Here is a 20,585-nt window from a genome sequence, read left to right on the forward strand (position 1 = left end):
ACAAATTTAAAAGTTTTTATATCATGGTAAAATCTAGTTTTGTCTTATTCAGAATTATAATTGTACTAAAGTCGGCGCTACTTCTCTTTTTCTTTCCTTTCTTTAAAATGCATTGGTTAAATTTGTTAAAATTGACTTCGTAAGGCCCACAAATTGTTCACAACACAGCTCACGGGTCACAAAAAATATATTTTTAAAACTATTTAATAGAAATAAGTACACCTGTCCATTTCAATACCATAGTCCTCAAGAGTGGACCTGTTGGCCCTTACGATGTTAAGAAGCATTTAACGCGAAATTTATAATGGCCGCTGTACACACATGGCCAACAGTTCCACCAACCCCCTTGGCCATGTGTGTAGAGGGCTACTTGGCCGTAAGTTGGCAGTTGGCGCTTGCGCTTGCCGGCCAACCGATTCGTGTCGGTTTTTTGTCCACACATCAAAGGATCTTGGCGCCAATGGCCAACTGCGTTTACACGTTGGCGCTTCATTCAGTTGGTCGTCAGCCGTCAGAGAGGACAGTAGTGATATATTTACGAAAATAATAAGTTTATCTATGCCAATAATAGTGTAGATTTTAGGAAATAAAATAACCTTGCAAATGTTTAATGTATTTCCTAAAAAAGATAAATGTTCTTATCAGAATATTCAAAAAATTGTTAATATTGCAAATAATTTAATTTTACTACGGGGTTATTATTTTTTAATATTTTTTTTCTGACAACGTCTATGACCAAGAATTTCCTAGATTTTTTCATTACACGTCCATCTTTCATGAAGAGCCAATGCCAAGTGATTGGTTCGCCAATGTGTAAACAGCGGCTCTTATCTTGGCCAAGGGGTTTCACAAAGGGCTGGTGGAACCGTTGGCCATGTGTGTACAGGGGCCATTAAGATTATCGTTCTGCAATCTCGCGAACACATTTTTTATTTGACCCTTAAAGCGTTATCACATTGTCTGATCCGATAATCATGCGATTCATGCTCGGATGTTGGACTACTGTTGCTACTCAGTACTAGATAATGCCCAATGCCATCAAGTCTTTCAAATTTTTGCGTTAATGTAATAAAAATTAAAAATAACTATTGTTTTTTTTTATTGACGTCTTATCTGGCATCAAAAAGGGTAGGTATCAGACTATGTGAAAACTACAATTACTTAATATACGAGACACGACTTCTACCTATCGAGCTATCTAACGATTGTGGGATAGGAAAAAAATAAGCAGGTATCCTCATTAGTCACACTGCATGCACAATTTTTTTTATCTGTCACATAATAATGCTCGGATAATATACATATTTACTTGTACATATAATGTATTATTATAATAAACCACGCAATACAACGGAACTTATTTAGGTATTGTAAGGTATGAACGTCATTAAGTTTATTTCATCTTTAAAAGAATTGGCTATTACGCGAATGTTTATTTTTATCCTTTCCATTATCAAACAGAAATATTTGAGTACAAATCAGAGACAAGATATGTAAAAAAATTTTCTATTCACTCAAAGTCATATTAACAATCGCCATCGCGTTAATTTTCTGCTTGGCATAATTATGCTGGTAGTCATAGCCATAGCGCTAAACTTTATAAGTTCCCCCTATTTAGGTACCTACTCTAAATTTTAAAACCGTCGCTGACACTACCTAAAAATACACGTTACGTGTTGTTGTTAATGTGTAATAATTAATTTTCCTTATTATGTGAAAATGCGTCATGAGCGCGAGGCCGGACCCTTCGGCAGAATTAATCTACTTGTCCCTGGCGTGAACAAATAGGATATCATTAATTTCCACTTGTTCTCCCGAGGGACACTATTCATACTTATGTTTATATTTTTCCCGTTACTAAATTCAGTTTCACCACATAGACAAAACAAAACGGAGTACCTACCTACTCGTATCCATCCCATACCTACTTGCCTTTTATTGGGCGGTCTTTTAAGAGGCCCGTGGATAGTGGTGGACAACTGTTTTAGGGTTTCGAGAACAAAATTCCATAAATACAAAGACAAAATTTGTAAATAAGTATACACTTTTTTTTGGGCAGTCGTGTAAAACGCTCACAGTGGCTATGCTTGCCGGTAATTGCACCTAGGTCCTTACTTAACATAAAACCCTTTCATACGGAAACCCGCGCGATTACCTTCTTTGGATATACATGAAAACATGATTGTACAATTGGTTGTTTCTAAACCACAAACAAGTTCATTATTATTAATTTATCTTATATACATTCCTACGAGCCTTCAAAACTTTGTATGAAGCTTATTTTTGCTACTAAAACTAAAAAAGGCCAAACATAAAGGCATTGGGCCGGCGCTGTGTACGAATCTAATATCTCAGATAAGTGTTATGTCAATTTTCAGAGAGGAAAGTGGTGACTACTTTGTATAAAAAGCGGCTGTTCTCTTTCCTCTTAAATTTCTGACCTAACTACTGATCATGGTGCGACATTACCATGACCGCATGTTTAATTAGTTTAGCTTTTATATCCTTAACGTTATTGTCGAGATTGATTAAACTGATACACCAGTTTACCTGCCTTAAACTACATATATCATTAAGCGTCGACGCAGTGGTAAAAATGGTCATAAAACTCATTCAAGGTTAATTCAACTTTTCAAACAAAAGGGATAAAAAAATAACTGCAGCACTTTTTTATAGGCACCTTTTTGTTTATTCAGGGTGCCTAACCAATGAAATACGTTGGCTCCGTACTGAATATATGTATGTAAGGCTTTTGTCTCTCTCACATATTATGTGAGTGATATGAAATGACTATTTCTTAGACTTCATTAACCATGATCTACAGGACAGATATATGAACCTCGCATATCAACAAGCCTTCCTTAAATGGCTGTTTATTTTAAATTGCAAAGTAAACTTTCCGCCGCGTCCTAACTAGGGCTGGCATTGAGACGTGAAAATCAAAAGATATATCGGCAATCTCGTTGCAATTATCGCAGTGGTGTTACATTTTTAGTGTCCAAAGCATGATAATTGAGCAGCCATGAGCTGCCGCTGCCGGAACCACGGCCCGGTCAGACAATGTGTGCTCGAATACGAGTAGTTCACGCCGCCCCTCACAATGCCCGTCAACTCGTCCGAATAATAATACCTACCATATTATAAATGTCACATTTTTATTTCATTTCACATAAAGATGCAACCAATCTACGCAGTTATCCTTGTTCAATTAATTTACTTAGAAACCTGTACAGTCAGCATCAACAGTGTAGTGTAAATAACAAGGTGTGGAGAATAGGTATGTGACTACGATAAATTGATAATCTGAGATATTTTTCCAAGTAGAGACGTATGAAATAGTTTGTATTCAAAAGTGTCTGTTGTAGACTAATCTATAATTGTTTCTACGTTTGTATAATGACTTTATATGCTGACTGTATGTTGAATACTTGATACTTTATCAACACAGTCCACAGGACGGTCTATCAATCCCATATTGTTGAGTTGAGACCATAAAATTTATCCGTCTTCATATCAATTAACAATGCAGAAATGATGACCATGCGACATGTCATGTAGCCGCTGGCAAGTATTCACGTCGGAGTGACGATTGGCCCTGGCACGCAACGGCGGGCGGCTTCTGAGTAGATATGCCTTACATGACAATTACACCGAGACGAACAAGACCGCTCCAATAACCCAACACTACAGCCGTAGCCAATCTGAAGTATTCAAGTCGCCCATCACACGGACGGCTGACATGACTTGCTATAGTATCGCTATCTTTATGTCTGTCTCAATGTTTCACGTTAGAAAGAACTAAGTATTTTCAAATATGACGAGTTGTGTATTCTTAACCAATTATCTGAAACTTTGATAAGAGTCCAAGGTAGCAAACAAAAGACGCGTAATTTTCTTTTCCCTTGATTAACGTATCCCTGACGTAAGATTGACGTTGTCACCTGCGTGTCATAAAAATATCTTTTAGCGGGAGTGATGATATTTTGCAATTAAACAAAGATTAGGCCTGTTTACTCTAGATAGTAATTACTGCCACTTGAACGATGTAGCTACGAGCCATTCAAGATAAGGCATATTTTCTTGGACCTTCTGGAAATATTTATTTAACGTCAGTCATGGGATCTGTATTTTCATATTGAAAGCTTAAATTCCACCTTGAAAGCTTAAATTATGGAAAAACTTAGGTATTTATTACATTTTCGTCGCTACCTCCTATGAGACCTCTGATAAATAAATTCATAGTATAATAATGGGATTGGATTACATGATAAACAAGTAAAATGTTTCAGTTACATAACCACATTCTTAAAAATGACTGATGACTTAGGTTTTCGTGCAAATATTTAACATAACATTTCAGTTCTAGCGAGAGCGCGAAAGGTTGTTCTTATAAATAACCCCAAACTGTGCAAAAATTACGTAATACATAGTAATATTAAATCTGCAGCCAAGGCGGGCGGGCGGTCGGAGCCGTGAAATACGATATGGAAATGCGGACCGGACTTCCGGCGATGTTAGCGCCGCTTTTCCATTTAGGTATTTTATTAGGCCGTCCTTGAACCCCTGTAATTTATCACTCACGAACAATAAGAAAAATACACCATTGTAACCTACACTCATTTCCTGCTCATTTGCGTAATAGCTTATCGCCAGAAATATCTGTGCGTTGATTGATCAAATGATCATGATCACATTGCTTTAAATATACTGTTTATTTTAGGTATATTTACATTCGTGTTACAAATTAATTAAGGAATAATAGCATCAAACGATTTAGTTAAGGTCAGTGCGGGCAAGACCGGCATAGTTTATTTGAAATAAAGTTTGAGTGGATAAAACTCTATAATTAATGTAGTCTGGCGTAATGCGCATGGTCCTATGGGATAGCAAATATTATATTTTACAAAGATTTTATAATATTTTGGCGAAATATGGTAATTTTAAGTGATAATAATCACATTTTTTAAGGCTCGGCGGGTTGACCGTCCCCCCGCGGTACTCACGGGAAGACCGTCTAGTACTCACGGGAAGACCGTCTAGTGCTTGTTGTCGCGTAATTTCATATGAGACTAGGTTCTAAAACCATGATCATTGTTATTTTAGGTAATAACAGGGCAGAATGTGCTAGATAATTAATAAAATAACGTTGAAATTTTAAACATATAAGCATTTTTCCATTTATAAGGCAAGACCGGCATATGTCCCGTAAATGGGGTTCATAACCTTTTCTTTTCAGGTCCAATTTAGTCACGATAGGCTCATATAAATCCAACTACTTATTTGTTTTTGAAACTTGGATATTAAGTAAAGGTAATAGGATATTAGGTACGTGAAATAGTTTGGTAACATTTCTTAGCAATGTCCCAGACATTATCAAATATGTTTTCAGGGGTGCTGATTTCAAAATTAATGACCAATTTGGAATCTGATATTACTGACTGTCACTTTGACACAAAAGTCGTCTGGTGTGTCGTCAAATACAGGTCAATTCACAAGAGCTGGCACGAATGGAACGAATGTTTGAATGAAAATATGCATGTGTGTGACAGATTAACCAATAAAATGGTGGCTCTTGACAGTTACGACTGTATACCAATACAGGTGTCACTCACACAATCAAAGTTTCGTTTATTTCATTCGTGCCAGCTTTCGTGAATCGACCTGTACGTTTGCGGGGGTGCTGATTCCTAAATTAATGATAAATTTAGAATTTGACATAGTTGACTGTCACATTGACTTAAAAGTTTTCATGGGTGTCATCAAACAGTTTTTTGGCTGTAATGGTTATTGGAATCAGCACCCCCGAGAACCTGTTTGACCACACCCATGACCACTTTTGTGTCAAAGTTACAGTTAGCAATGTCAGATTCCAAAGTGGTGTTTAATTTTTAAATCAGCACCCCCGAAAACGTATTTGATGACACCCATGACGACTTTTGTGTTAAAGTGATAGTCAGCAATGTCAATTAAGGGTCGGGTAGCCGAATAGTCGGTCGAAACCGTTTTTAAGGGTACTTATACGGTCTCAGTTGGGTGTTGGGTAATGCTGATTATAAAAATAATTACCAACTTGAAACCCTACTCTCTTTTGAAATATTTGTCGCCGCATTTTGCACAATCTACATAACAAAAATAATAAAAAACGAGTAGAACTTATGATAATTCTACCAACTTAAATATGATGATGAATAATGCAGTGTAATCTTACTTCTGTTCACCTCTTATCATTCTTCACAACCATGTCACATATATTTTATTTTTACTTAATACTTTCGAATGATTTTAGTAACACCATACAAAACATTACCAAAACTGTGTTTCGAAGTTAAAATCAAAAACGGTACAACTACCATAAGCCAAAAACGTACTTACATACTTATTGATATCGTTTACACTAGACTTATTTCCAATAAAGCCTAAAAAAGGTTGGCAACTCCTTGTTTATCATATGCCGGTCTTGCCTTTCTCTTTTATGCCGGACTTTCTGAGTAGGCACAATTTCTAAGTTACATATTTCAGAACATAAAACTAGAAATTGAGCGCGTTTTGAGTAGATTAATAGTATTAGTCAGAAAGAACGGTTATTAAATGTCTACGTTACATATACAATATACAAATATTCCGACTGCTTCTATTTTATTTTAATTTTTTGCGGAACCATGTTGAACTCGGTGTTCGAGTTCGAAACACAAATCAAGATTATTGTTAACTAGTGTAAGACCAATGGCTTGAGGATGAAAAACTGGTATACCTTCGGAGGTGTGAGAGGCGTAGATATATAAACACAAAAGTTATAGTCAATAGACGGTCTTTCCGGGTAGACGGTCTTCCCCACACTGACCTTACTCATGTTTGAATTAGTACCTAGATAATAATGAGAATTACTGTGCATAAAACAAACGTAGTCATAAAAAGCTAATGATCTCATGACATCTAAGTGATAATTAGTGCAGATCACGCAAGATGGATGAACATAGGTATTAAGTACCTATTTATTCAGAGAACTTATGAGGAATATACCTCATAGTACAGTCAAGTGTAAAATACAAAACAAAAGTTGCTCAAAAATATGTCGACGAATTAAGTTCTATGGTATATATTTTTGAACTTTTGCCGCCCTTATTTTTAGACTTGACTGTACATACTAAAACCTGCATTAGTTAGGCACATAAGTAGATAAACGCTCCGTGAAAGACACGTCTGTCTTTACTTTATCCTATAAACAGTAATAAAGGGGAGTTGAGATATATTAGACATTTCAATACATATCTATTTAGATATCTACGGTTCATTGAAATAATTTCTGTAACAGAGTTATTTTGAAGTTGGCTAATAATATTCAACTAAAAGCATCGTAGAACGCATCATCACTTACCATCAGGTGTGATCGGCGTCGGGGGTTAAAAATGGATCGTTGTTGTTCTAAAAAGTGTGTAGGTGGATATCAAATGCATTTGTTGTGTACTTACTTTTACCTAAACTGTAACTTCATAAAGTTAAGAATTACTATAAAAGCTTTAAAAATTTATCGATCTATGTTTTGTATTAGTATATAACTATACATACTCGTACCTATTTTCCTCGATTTAAATGAATAACCTAACCACAAAATTAAAACTTTGAAAAATCCCTTACTATGGAATGGCTAAGAACACTCCCGACTAATTCAGCTTTCAAAGAAACAGACGCACGAGTGATCCTATAAGGGTTCTGTTTTTCCTTTTTGAGGTACGGAACCCTGAAAAAAACTAAATCGGTTCGGTTCATCCGTTCGGGAGCTACGATGCCATAGACAGACACACACAGAAAAACAGACATACACAAACTTATAACATCCCGTTGTTTTTGCGTCAGGGGTTAAAAATGAGTGTTTAACTCGGGAAAAGGGCGAATCAACTTTTTGACCGACATTTTTGGTGTCTCTGGCGTTACTCAAAATGTCTCTGGAGTTACCAAGAAATCGAACTTCTAATGAACAAAGTTCCAGTTTATTGGATTTAACAGTTAGGGTTATGTTTTAATATACAGGGTAAAGTGAAAAATACCAATAAAATTCATTATTTAAGGGTGAAATTTCACAACTATGTTAAGAATGTGCGGACAGATTTGAGTCGGTCAAAAAGTTTATTCGCCCAATTAAACGTACGCTTCGGTTTTGAACTATTGGCGCTCTCACTGCGTGAGCGCATAACTACCTCGAGAGAAATGAGTGTCTTTCATCCCTTGGTTGACAATCTATTATTAAAGTAGGTACTTAGGTAAGATATGATGCTTCTGGATTTAAAAATCACAAATCCAAAATCATTTATATTATAAATTATTAGGTACAAGTTAGCCCAATGCACCTAACTCGTTTATAAAGAACACTGTGGTGCATTTGTCTTGGAATAAATCAACTATTGTAAAGTGCGTTGTCGGACCGATATCCCATATATTTACGCCGCTTATCTTTGATTTTTTTCCTTTGAAATCCTTCCTACTTCCGATATCGGATCGGATAATGTGAAAACGCACTAAGGATTTTCCAAGCGCAACAAATTGTTAGTACCTACTTAGGTATAACTTTTTACAGTTCGTATTCCTTATAAAAAATACGCCTTTGGCCAGTTGAAGTTACCAAAATTCTGACTATTATCTACAAAGACACACAAAGTCAAAATGACGGTCAACTACAAAATTACGTGGTAGCGCTGCGTCATACTCAATTATTGAGTGAGATCGTGACAGCCAGCCTTGACATTGGAAGCGGAACCAGTTGCGGAGCCCAGCAAAAAGTCCTGGGTGGCTAGCCGAATGGCACAATCGCTCACGAAAACGAAACGAAGCGCTAGTAGATATCTATCTCTATCGCGCTTGCGTATTGGCGCGGCAGAGCCAGCGGCGTATCGCTTTCGTTTGGCGTCGGAGAAATGCCATTCGGCTACGGGGCCTGGCCACTGAGAGCGTCGATACTTAATCACTTGAGTGATTCATGCCGATTCTCTCATTTTTTTATGGCAAGGTGGAGGCAAACGACTTGCTTTAGCCATCTGCTATTCTAGAGGTGCCACATGCGCACCGCCGACTCCTTGAAAGTAAAGGGTCGTGACACTCGTGACAATGGATTATCTATAATTATAACACTTTAAGTTCTCGCGTTTTGTACACATTTTTATCTTTAATTTTCATATTAAGCGACCTATATTTAAATCAAAGTGTCTTGCTGGAATCGTCTAAACCTGAACTTATACGAGTAGACTTTTATTATTAGTACCTACGCGTACGCTTCTGTGGAATGGAATCAGAAGTGCAATAAGTATGCTATTAAGTCTTGTTGCGTAATTATTTATCTTGAATCATTTACAGCGTCCAGATCACGAGTACCTTCTGATGTTCATTAAGTTTTATTGCCCAGCGGGTAAGCACAAACTAATAACACTTAAATATCGGCCAAGACCATGTCGGGCCATGCTCAGTTTAGTGCAGGATTCCTTAAATTATCTACTTTCCCACCCATGGTCTAGGAGAAGGAAATAAATTTCTTATTTAGAAGAATATTATTCCGGACTGTAAAAGGTTTAATATAAAAAATAACATCCCTACTTTTCGTGTAGAGAATTTACCCAAAAGAAATTGCCGGATAGACGGACTTCGCGAATCTAACTTACACATGAGTTAAAAACATATGTGTTCCTATATTTCGATCCGTGTAGTTTATTGTACCTACAGAGTTTAAAACTTTAATTTTGATACCGTAACCTCGGGTCAGACTGTAATTAATCACACATCATCCTATCTTATCGATGTAAAATCTCAAGTGGGAAACTCCAGTCAAAAGGTGGGCGTACCATTCCTATAAGTAGGCTCCACCATTGTGCTTAGAAAGCGTGTCTGCCGGACAAAAAAAAATTAATGGAAGTCGAATTTGTGCTCCGTCCTTTTCTTATCCGGCCCATTTGGACGAAACGATACACCACAGATTTTTTTTTCGAAAATAACTGAGTCATGGACTCTCCAGAGCGTAACCCCGTTGTTTTCCTCTTCGGTTCTGGGATACAATTATGTCGGTGCGTGATCATTCTATGCTTAAGAAACAAAAAAGCTTCGGATAATTGACACTGTGGGCTTCAAGTTCGGCCGGTGTACTCATACATCTCTACCTACGCCACTAATAGGTGAATTATATTTTACCATTAAGCTACACCGATGTGCCTTAGAGTGGATATACTTAAGTTACCCACAGGCTAAAATCGAATAACCTTCAACAATTACGAGGTTTTAATTTACCCATATTTTTCAGTTTGCATCACATAGTGGGTAAAGTGGTCATTCTTTCGAGAAAATATTACTTTGTAGGTTTTGATATTTTGAGCATATTTAGGTACCTACCATAAACACTCTCACAGAACAAATATGTATTGGATTGAGTAATTACATAGTCGAAGTATGCAGTGTTATGTAAATCGATAAGAAATAACTGAGTCCACTTGTCACGAGCAAGGTTGTAAGCGGTGCGCAAAGAATCAGATTTCCATCTCATTTCGCTAAGCCGACTGAAACACTTGAGTGTGTAGTGTAGTGTCGCGCGTTCGGTTGTCGTAAATAATATTCCGTTTTACAGGTTTACCGCTTGTCAAGTGGTAAATTATTATCGTTGTCATTTATTGTTATAGATTGTATCATGTATGATGACGCACGGATTAGTCAAATCTAAACTGGCCCCGTAGCCGCATGGCCGCGACGCGAAACGAAAACGAAACGCCGCGAAAGGTAGTTTGGCTCTGTAACGCCAATACGCAAGAGCGATAGAGATATATAGCTACGAAAGAGATATCATCGTGAGCGTGTGTGCATTCGGCTACGCTACGCACACTGGACACGCGTCTGCGTGAATGAAACGATTGGGGTCAAAAGTTTCAATATGTACAGTACAGTCAACCAATTTGAATCCAAGGCCACTCTAGAACCCTGTCTCATTTAAACCGTGTTCTATTTGCCATAAGAAGTAACATTGACGTTTACTCTGCAAAGGTTCTACAGTGGCCTATAAGTCAAATTGGTTGACTGTACGTGCAAAGTGCAAGCAAGTCTAAATTAAACACCTCAGAACACTCGGAAGAATCTCATCCACCTTCGTCTTTTAAGTTTTATATGAATGTAGGATAAACATAGATTGTAATTTTAAATCAATTACTGGCATAGACTTAACTACCATTTATTTATTATAAATGCAAAGTTGAATAATTTATTTAACTCGTAAATCGTTTTGTTTTATTACGAGTATATTTGCTATACCTTAAGTATACTTCCACTGAAAAATCTTGCGATGAAAAGTTTTTTTCGTTGCGGACTTAATTAAACGCCTCGAAATAATCCCACCTTCGTAGTTTACTTTACTATGTAATTGTAGGATAAAAGGTACATACTTAGATCATAATTTTTAATCAATTAGGTACTGCCATATACGAGTAAGGTACAGTCACCTTGTCGCTTTAAATCGTTTGACAATTTCGTATGACATTTCAAACAAGACGTTAATGTGTCAAGGTATAGAAATCATCACATATTTATGCCGGTGACTGTACCTACTTACGTATCATTATATTAATTGCTTTTGTTAATTATACAAGCAAAGGGGAATTTATTTCACTCGTAAATCGTTTAGTTTTACAAGTTAAATAAATTATTTGCGTTGAGTTTATATTATAATAGGCATGTGTGATGGAAAGTTTGATTCCACTACGGACTTAAGGGTGAAATCTTTTTTAACTTTATAAATACATCATCAAGATTACAATGTGACGCTAGTACATCTTTAATGACGTGGAATTCCGATACTCTCAATTATGTTTTTTAACTATTGTAGTATTCCAACGTAGCCGCAGGGCGCATTGTCCGAGATAATAGCTCTCGCGGGATGGGATGGAAAATGGATCTTTGATCACTCTGTAATCTCTATAGCTTTATGTTTTACGTTATTAGGTTTGGATTGTTAGAATTCAATTATATTGTATTTATAAAAAGTTTTTAGAAGTCGGTTAAAAAATAAACTTTATTGCACGTCAAACATCGAAGTTTGTTAAAGTTAATATATTTTTAATAAGTTGATATTTATATTAGTAGTCAAAAGTTCGATCAACAAAAACAGATTTAGGTATGTCTTCACATCGAAAAAAGAATACCTAATACTTTGACATTTCTGACCGCAAACTGTACAGTTATCCATACTAATATTGTAAATGGGAAAGGGTGTGTGTGTGTGTGTCTGTTTGTTTGTCCGTCTTTCACGGCAAACGGAGCGATGAATTGACGTGATTTTTTAAGTGGAGATAGTTGAAGGGATGGAGAGTGACATAGGCTATTTTTTGTCTCTTTCTAACGCGAGCGAAGCCGCAGGCAAAAGGTAGTAATCTATATTTAGAAAATATATTCAGGATATCGGATACTTCTGGTGCGTTGTTTCATCCGCTACTGCCTACTACTGAAGTTGACTGTACAACAATAGGTATCCCTACCAAGGAGGTATCACATTATTCATAATATCTGGGCAACCGAGCTTCGCTCGGTTCTGTTTCGTATCCTTGACATGTGTCGCCATCTAGTTCAAAAATGAATAGTACCTACATCGAGCGAAAGAATTCTCATCCTTAACAACACAACTACTCCACACGAGATGGCGCGCATTTCGCCACAAAAACTCAAATAGTGTATTTTCTATTCGTTTTAGCCTTGACCTGTGTCGCCATCTAGTGTTTGCAATAAATAGTACTTACATCGACCGAAAGAATTCTGTCTTAACAGTACAACTACTGCACACGAGATGGCGCGCGAAGAAAAACGCATGAAAACTCGAAAATTCGCGTTTTCCGGGACCTAAGGATAAGTTAGACCGATTTTTCACCCCCAAAAACCCCCACATAACAAATTTCTGCGAAATCGTTAGAGCGGTTTCCGAGATCGTCAGTGTAAATAAATATATATATAAATAAATAAATAAATAAATAAATAAATATACAAGAATTGCTCGTTTAAAAGTATAAGATACGGTTTTGGTTAATGATTTAATCAGGTTCAATCGAGTTCATAAATATGTGTACATTTCTTCACCTTATCTGGTCGCAATAAGATGAAAAAATGTACACATATTTATGAACCCGACTGTTCCTTTTCATTTTGGTGTGACGCAAAAGCCGAGGCGCCGCGCCGTATGAGTGCCCAGTATTGCACGCATCCTCCTACTTATACATAGTTACCTATAGCATAACCATCCTCCCTTTCTCAACACGTGGCAAACTAAGAACAAACGGGCCTCCCGCTTGTTTTTGCCCAGAACGTGCAAGTTGTGGAATGAGCTTCCTTCTGAGGTGTTTCCCTTGCGCTATGACATGGGGTTCTTCAAGAAGCAGGTATTTAGGGTTCTCAAAGGTCGACAACGCATAAGTGGCTCCCCTGATGTTGCTTATGTCCATGGGCGGCGATGACTGCTTACCATCGGGCGGCTCGTCTGCTCGTTTGCTGCCTATTTCATAAAAAAAAAAAAACATGCGAAATCGTGAGCGGCGTTAGTCAAGTAGCTTATACATATTTATTTATATTTGCTTTCGATTCGAGTGAATCGTAATTTGGAATTGAGTTTTGAGCATGTCGTGACGAGGAGCTGAGAGCATAGCTCTGTCGATGTCGTGCCACGGCGTGCCAGCCCCAGGATCCTGCGTGAGACACTACGCGGAAACAAAACGTCCACCATTCTATAAAATTAATATCTTAACGACCTCATCATTCTTCCTCGGGTACCAATACCTACCTAGCCAGCGTCACAATCACTTACGCTTCGTCAGCGTATCGTAGCTATCCCTGTCGTTCTGAAGTGGGTCAAGAGAGCCAGACTGCCTTTCGATTGACATGTAATGCCAGACCGGTCGTGTTCATTATTAGGTGTTGGTACCTCCTTTCCTCCTGTGGGTGTCGGTCTACTGTGGATATGGGTTAAATTGTTCTGTGGGCGACGGGACAGCAATCTGTCACAGCAATTTCACAATTTCTCACTTACTTTCAAACCTTAATTTTTTTTATACTACGTCGGTGGCAAACAAGCACGGTCCGCCTGATGGAAAGCGGTCACCGTAACATATGGACGCCTGCAACTCAAGGAGTGTCACATGCGCGTTGCCAACTCATTAGAAACTTGTACACTCCCTTTTGCTGTGTTAAGTACACAGCAAAAAGGAGCGTACAAGTTCCAAGGAGGGTTCGGGTTGCCGACGACTCAATAGACGAAACAAGTTAGTTCTGTAGGTCCCTCCGTCACCAGCACACCGCACCCTCGTTGAGCTCTGGCAGCCTTACTCACCGGCAGGAACACAACACTATGAGTAATTACTAAGAGTTAATTACTAAGAGTGGCACTGTTACTTGAGCAGTTTCATGTGTTTTATAATTGTTTATGAACCTATTTTGGGAATACATGCGTTATTTTCTGTATTATATATTATGATACCATTTTTGTGTACCTACTCGTACTTTCAAAGAAACAGCGAAGCAATCGGCATGACACTCAATGAAAGCAACTCGTGAGGTACTTGAGATTCAATTCACAATCTCCGTTAGCGCAACTTCGGTCAATATCCTCAACTGTGCATGAATGCATGTTTAAATTAAATCCTCCTTTCTTTAAGCATGACACTTCGGTTCTATTTTTGGAAGCATGATCTTACTATCCGGTCCGCCGCCCGCGCCTCCTCCTAGGGAAGCAGCCCATTACCTTATTTCCACATGCCATTTCTAGTTTCCTATCTCTGTCGTATCAGTCACTAGACACATTATTTAAATAGGACAACGTTACTGTGTAAAACAATTGGGATAAATCTTATAGTAAGAATAAAAGTGTCCTATAATGGGTTTTAGGTATGCAATAAGTATAGGTAGTTAGTGAATTACAGTTCCGTAGTCTGAACAAAATGTTTATACCTACCTACACATACTTATGGATAGAAACTTGCTTGGTTGTTCCTACAAAAATATTTACATACTTCCGCAGTATCTGTACCTAACAACTCATTTAAATACGAAAAGCTTAACTACGTAACGTGTCTTTATTAATATTTCGGACATAAATGTTAGTTATTACAAACGAAAACAAGTGGTTTAATTTCATTTGAATATTTATTTCAGACTGCATAATTACAATAAACGGCTGGTTTAATATAATTAAATTATGTTATTGCTATTTGATTCTAGTATTTCTAGTAATATTCTTGCAGAGCATGGTCATTTTTATGACTAAGTGTAACCTTCGTGGAAACTTTAGATTAACCCGCGTTACATGTATTTTCCATTTATATGCAATTATTGCATGCCTTTGGCATTAATGATTGTATCATTTCCTATTCGCTCGATGTGTCCGGTGCATGTCATAAGGCCTCGCAGGCTGCATGAGTTTCACCAGGTCTACACTGTAATGAATAATTAATTAATAATTCTCGCTACAGCAGTGGGTAATGATTGCATGCAGGTAAAGGCCGCTGGCACTGCGCATCTGTCAATTATGGAGTCACGAAGGCTGACAGTAACACGTTGAGTCAACACTGCCCTTTGGGACGTTGCAAATCAAGGATCCGTTACCACGTATCCTATCCCCGAAGACTACTTGCGTCATGTTGGATAAAGCACTACCGTGTACAGTAGGGAGGGATTCATTCAACTGCAACCGATATAATTCAATAATAATCTGATTATCAGCGAGCGTGCTATCTATCTTGGCCTATAATAAAGTTATACTAATCACTTGGAAGTTGTGGTTGTATTATAAACCAAATAGTAGTTGATCTTAATGCATGACATTTTTGCAAATACGTATGTACCTACATTATGTAGTTGTAGGTAGGTATAGGTAGCGGTTAAGGTACATACATACTGTGCATAGACTGCCATCTCTCGACACAGGCTTAAAACTTTTGAACCTCCGTTTTGACAATTTGGCCCATATTCTTAGCTTTATATGTGTTAAAATGTCAAATATTAATATTAGCGCCATCTAGCCGAGCGTACCCCAAAGGTGTATCGCCATCTAGCTCACCGTACCTTTTTCTGTATGGTTTTGAGGTACGTTTTTTTCTTAGACTTTATCGGTCTATACGGAGTTATATAAGTCTTTGATACTAGTAATGTGACAAAGATTGAATACGTATTTAAAAAAAAATAACAAAAATATAGAGATTGGGGCCTGTAACAAAGGCGAAGAATTAAACTCTAGGCTATTCTCCTTATACTGATCAACATTTGTTCGGCGACTTTTAAAAATAACTTGTATTTTGATTTTTATCACCCTTGAAAGAAAGTAATGTATTTTCTGTTAAGGGAGTGTAAAAATGTATTGCGAGCGCTCGATTCTGGTATCAAATTAAGGCTCTTTTTCAAAAAATTGGCAAAAATCAATAATAGCAATTTATAATCACTAAGGCATAACAGCAATTTAAGTAAACGTTGCAGATTAATTTAGTACAAAACTTACTTCGATGTGATGTAGATTTTCAAAGAAATTGTCACTTAATTTTAGGTAATTTCTGAAAAAATTGAATTCGCCTTAGGCTAGTTTACTCTTTTTCAAAAACTTAAAATAAAAATCTAGTCTGAAATGATTGTGGTACAGGATATACGAATTATAAATTTACCCGTTTTAATATTCAAAATTGTCCAAATTTTACAAATAAGATCGACTGATTCAGCTCTATACGTGCGTTTTTCTAAACGTGCATTAGAGAAAAATTCATTATTAATTTAATGAGTTAGTTTTCAAAAATCCAGTCTTATAAAAATCAAGATAATAAGATGCTCTAACTGGAACTTGAATTAAATAAATCTATTGGATAACGGAAAGTGTAGTATTTCACCGACTAAAACTATCAATTTTACATTCTTTTGACGTTTTTTTTGAAAGCAGCCTTAAGTCTAAAGTGTGACAGACAACGTCAATGACAACAATAATGGCGTACATTGAAGCTAATATTTATTTTGTATAAAAAATTAAAAATTTAAAGACTTCATAATTTTTAAAAGTCACTTAACAAATGTTGATCAGTATAAGGAGAAGAGCCTACAGTTCAATTCTTCGCCTTTGTTACAGGCCCCACTCTGTATAACCAAACACATACAAATAGGGCATCAATTAAAAACTTAACTGGTATGTTATTGATATAATATCTATGGAAATTGATTATTTTCTTGGTCCAACCCCAAAATATTTACATAAGATTTTCGATATTGTTTATCTTTTAGGTTTATACTAAAAGTTACTATACTTATTTATTGTACATAATGAAATTATGTATGAAGACTATGAAGTTGTCCGGGGTTACACTTAATATCTGTGTTTATAAAGGTCAACAAAGTGTAGTGTAGATTCCAAATATAATTTATTTTTAGGAAGTAGTATGTATTTTCCTCAATTTACCTACGGACTTTTACCTAGTTCCGCCATTAGCTAGCATAAAGTTACCTAAATGCGTAGATTGCATTTAATTACAAGACAAGCATGGATGTTAAGATGTAGGTAAATAGTAAATACTGATGGCTGATATTGGTAAATATGAATATTATAGGATAATAGCCTTCAGTCGTCCTGAGAAATGTACGTAACAATTAAAACGTTTTAGCAACCCTACCGTTATCCCGCTCAGGGGGCGTATTTTAGAATCTCGACCATTCGATTTCGTGAAATTCGTTCAATAATATCTCCACTACTAGCGATTTAAATTCTACTAACAGAATCGAAAACGAGTGGTCATTACCACTGGGGGCCGATTTTTGAGTCTCACGCATTCGAATTCAGAAAATTGTGACTGAAAATAATAGGCAAGTCACCGTTTTCAACCGGTATTTTAGTGAAAGTGAGATTCAAAAATCGGCCCCCTGGTTTTAAAATTACTAGCCGTCCTTTTTCAAAAATAGCATTACGTCGTTTTCCACAGACTTTCGAACGGCGAATTCGTGCGTTCGAAATTCAAAAATTGATCCCCTGCTCATAAAGTTATAATCTATTTGTTGGCACGTTGTCACTGGATCTGTGCATCATTACGACCTAGTCAAGGCTTGCAGTGGCGTCAACAGTCGCGTTCCGTACACAAATCATAAACGTTTGTTATAGACTACAGTTATGACTGCAAGAATTACGGGCACGTGGTCGGAGCTGTTATCCAGCGTCCTAGATTTAGCCCACGCTGGTGCTTCATATAACTTTTCATAGTCATAGTCATAATCGTTTAATGCAACCATAGTGTAGTGCCTACCGATTTTAATAACTAGGTGCAGAAGTGTGCATGATCATACGTCCTCCGTTCATTTGCAGCTCGTTTTTCCCAAGTTTAATATACGCCGTAGAATCAGCCCGACTCGTAGGATACCATTACTTAATTTACAATTGTTTATACATTTTGTCCTAACTGCGTTCGTTGTGTATAATAAATTAATTAATAATTCCGACTAAACTTAAAGGTAACAACAGAAAAACATAAACGTACTGGTGCGAGCATAGCGTTGAGTCAAACAAGTTTTGATAACATCTTAAAACTTGTATCTCCCTTTGAAAAAATAAAAAAGGAGCGTAACGTGTAATTATCAAGAGATCACTGACCCTGCTTCTTAAGTCATAGGAAAACATAGAAATAATTGTGCCTACGCTATGAATAAATATACCTGTAGCTTCTAAGTAATTTTTATCCTCTAGTTTTGCTTCTCGGTTGCATCGTTGTAGAGACTTAGAGAACGTACCTACCTATCTAGTAAATATGATTGACTGTTTCCTTCAACCTGTGGAATCAAAAGAACTGGCACGGCCAGTAAGGACAATATCTGTTTTCAACCCCGAAGGGAAAATAATTAAGTCTCGTTGGGTTAGTCCGATTCCCTCTGAATTAATTTATTCTGAACTACTACAAAACAAGTTGCAAAACTTTATGACATGTTTTTGGCGATTTTAAACACTTAGTATTATCGAGGTTCCACTGTTACAGTATGGTCAAATTCCTCAGAGACGTAAATTATGTAATGTCCACACATTACAAACTTCGTAACGTGTGTGTCATTTTGATGTTCACGGGCAAATTAAATTCAGCACACGGTACGCGATACGCAAATGTATTATAAACACACGCTAGCGTTTAATTGTGCAATCAAGGAAGTTCAAATGAAAATTTAAATAACATTTTAAATAAACAATTACCGTCTCTAATGCAACGTGTTCTGGACATTTTTTTATGGTTGTTTTTGTTTGGATGGATGGGATGATTCAGGGGACGTGAGCAGGTCCGAGAGTAGGTACACATTCAATAAGTTAGAAGCATTTCTTTCGTAGCATAATTTTAGAGTTTTTAAACATAACGTTAGTTTATTTTTTATGAAGCAAAATTTTAGTTTATTTGCGGCATTCGTGGTCACACTACACTACTTCTGTCAAGACTGACCTATTTTTTTTTAATTTATAATCAAATCATGTGCTATCATGACGTTTGGAGGTATTAGTTTAGTTATCATTATTATTAATCAAAATTATAGTGTTGTAGACTGTCCATGGTTCTAATAAACTTGTTGCTAACAAAAAGTTCAAAACTGGATAAACATGGAAATCGTTTAATTTTAATGTGTTGGTCAATGATCCATTAACACCTAAGTAGAGTATGTTGGCTTACTCCTGCTCATGTCTCATGATAGTCATGAATAACCTCGTACACTGATTGAAAATAGATCAAAAGTGTATTCAATAATAGGTAAGCGAGTTGACTAAGTACGTTCCATTTTCATTCAAATATTTGTTTATGAATAGTCCTTGAACCTCCAAGCTAATGTTCCCACATGTCAATATCGACATCGTTAACTTTATTTTATCTGTAGCTACATATCTAATCATAATATTTGAACCTTAACGATATATTTTGGGTTAAAAAATATGTAGGTATTGGAGGTCAACACGATCTGAGACAATTATTCTGTCTGGACTGTTACTAAGTACGTCAACTTTCATTACCACCTCCATGAATTAAAGATGACTAAGGTTTCACTGGTTAAGTGATATTCGACTGTGGGATATGGGTTCAATTGCGGTGTGGGCTATGGGCTAACAACGAGTCATTGCAGTATCACGATTACGTCTTCTTTCGACCCCTTTTTTGCTAAGGCCCACTTGCACCAACCACTAAACTCAGGGTTAGTGTATCATCTCATCTGTCAAATTCCATATAAAATGGTGGGTTAACCCACCTCGTTGGTGCAAGTGGCCCCAAGAGTGGCACTAAAACTTGAGCAGAAGTTCTTCTGCAGAAGCCAGGCGTAAGTTTATGTTTATGTAACTATGTACTTACCATTACACAGGTTCTAACGTATTTAGTTCTTTCAAATTGTCGCTACGGTAGATTTTACGTACACTGCCAAAATTAACAAAATGTCTAGCATGTAGGTAACTGTCAGAGACTATTGAAACAATAATACGTAGTTAATCTACGTAATTAGTATTGAGTCTAAACATAAATAAAGTTATCAAGCCGATAAAGTTTGTTTGTTCCTTTCCGACATATTGGTGTGATAGAAAAGGACAAACGAACTTTATCGGCTTAATA

The 20,585-nt window shown here is 36.7% G+C and overlaps 1 protein-coding gene across 1 annotated transcript in view; it reads left to right on the top strand.

Moving 5' to 3' along the window:
- The window catches only part of LOC125240566 (aquaporin AQPAe.a), a 42,821-nt gene that overhangs the window by 516 nt on the left and 21,720 nt on the right, over window positions 1-20,585 (top strand). The window lies entirely within an intron of this gene.

Source organism: Leguminivora glycinivorella, chromosome Z (assembly GCF_023078275.1).
Source record: "Leguminivora glycinivorella isolate SPB_JAAS2020 chromosome Z, LegGlyc_1.1, whole genome shotgun sequence".
NCBI lineage: Eukaryota > Metazoa > Arthropoda > Insecta > Lepidoptera > Tortricidae > Leguminivora > Leguminivora glycinivorella.